The following is a 1,476-nucleotide window of genomic DNA, read 5'->3' on the forward strand; positions in this document are numbered from 1 at the left end:
ATCAATACTGGAAAATCTGAAGAGATGCAAGTAGGAAAAAGAAACTAAAACAGGGGTGGAGCCAAGATTGCGGAGAGGAAGGGAGCTCTGTAAACTCCGTCCGCACCATTTATCGAACTGAGAAGGATATTACGCTCATCTGCGAGAGTGGAAGGAGAAAATACGAACTCCAGAAGAAGGAATAGAACCTCAAGGATACCTGAGTGAGTGGGGGCGAATGGGGATCCGAGGACGGGCCAGCCCAGACGGGCAGGGGAGGTAAGATCCCCAGCCCAACGTGGCTCAAGTGCAGGGCGCCCAGGAGGCAAAGGGAAGAGACAGAGTCGGAACGCGCTCATAGAACTGTCTCTGGGGAAGAGGTATAGAACGCTTGGCTGCCCTTGGAGACAGAAACCCACTCCATAGATAACTGCTGGGCAGCGGGGCGCAAGAGAAGGAATAGCCCCCAGCCCTAAGCCATCTCGGCGGGGAATCAGAGGCGCCTGTGGCTGTGAGAAGCGGCTGCGCTGGGGAGGCGCGCTCCCCGGTGGGAAGCGGCCTGAGTGGCGACTGCGCCAGGCGCGAGCAATTCGACCACGGACCGCATTTCCACGGCACACCTTGCCCCCTGCACGGACTGCGCCAATCCCGGGTCCCCACAGGGAAGAAATAGGGTGCACACCGACGGGACCCCCAACAAAGAGTAGGTGGCAGGTGGAGGCCCGGGTGCGCGCTTAGACTGTAGGAGCTCCCAGCTCATTTCCAGAAGCGCACAGCGTCTTGAGCAAAGCTATCAGAAACTAAGAGAGACACGGTGTTTTGCTTTTTGCTTTTTTCCTTTCCCCCATTGCAATCATGATCCTGACTGGGGGTGGGGACTCCTCAATTGAGTCTTTGAAGGTGCGCACTTCACCTCCTGCTGCTCATTTCGCCTCAGGCAGGGGCGGAGCCTCTGAGAGCAGACTCCAAGACCTACCCCATCAAACCAAGCCTATCCACCAGGGGGAGCTGCTGCTTGATTTTGTTGTTGTTTTTTTAATATATAAAATTTTTTTTTAACTAGTTTTGTATTTATTTCATTGTCATTATTACCTTTCTTTTTTCCTTTTTCTTTACTCAATTCCTTTAAATTTTACTCCTTATATTCCTTTCTCCCTTACTTTTTCACCTTCTTGCAACCCAGATATATTCTCCTGTATCTCATCCTTACCTCTCCCCTAAACTGGTCACACACTTTTAAACCATCTACTGTCCTTTGTTGTCTCCAACCCCCTTTCATATATATATATTTTATTGTCTTTTCTTCTTTCTCTTTTCATTTTCTCTTCTTCTTTTCTTCTCTTTCCCTCCCATTTTCTGTCTTTTCTTTCCCCCCTGTAATGTGTTTGTTTGATTTGTCTGTGTGTAACTGTGCTTCTGCTCCCTCGGTGTTTGTCAGTCTGTTTTCCTTCATAGGACTACACCAAGAAACAAGCCAAAGTGTACAAGGCAAGACCC

The sequence above is a fragment of the Suricata suricatta genome, chromosome 14, assembly GCF_006229205.1.
Source record: "Suricata suricatta isolate VVHF042 chromosome 14, meerkat_22Aug2017_6uvM2_HiC, whole genome shotgun sequence".
NCBI classification, from domain to species: domain Eukaryota; kingdom Metazoa; phylum Chordata; class Mammalia; order Carnivora; family Herpestidae; genus Suricata; species Suricata suricatta.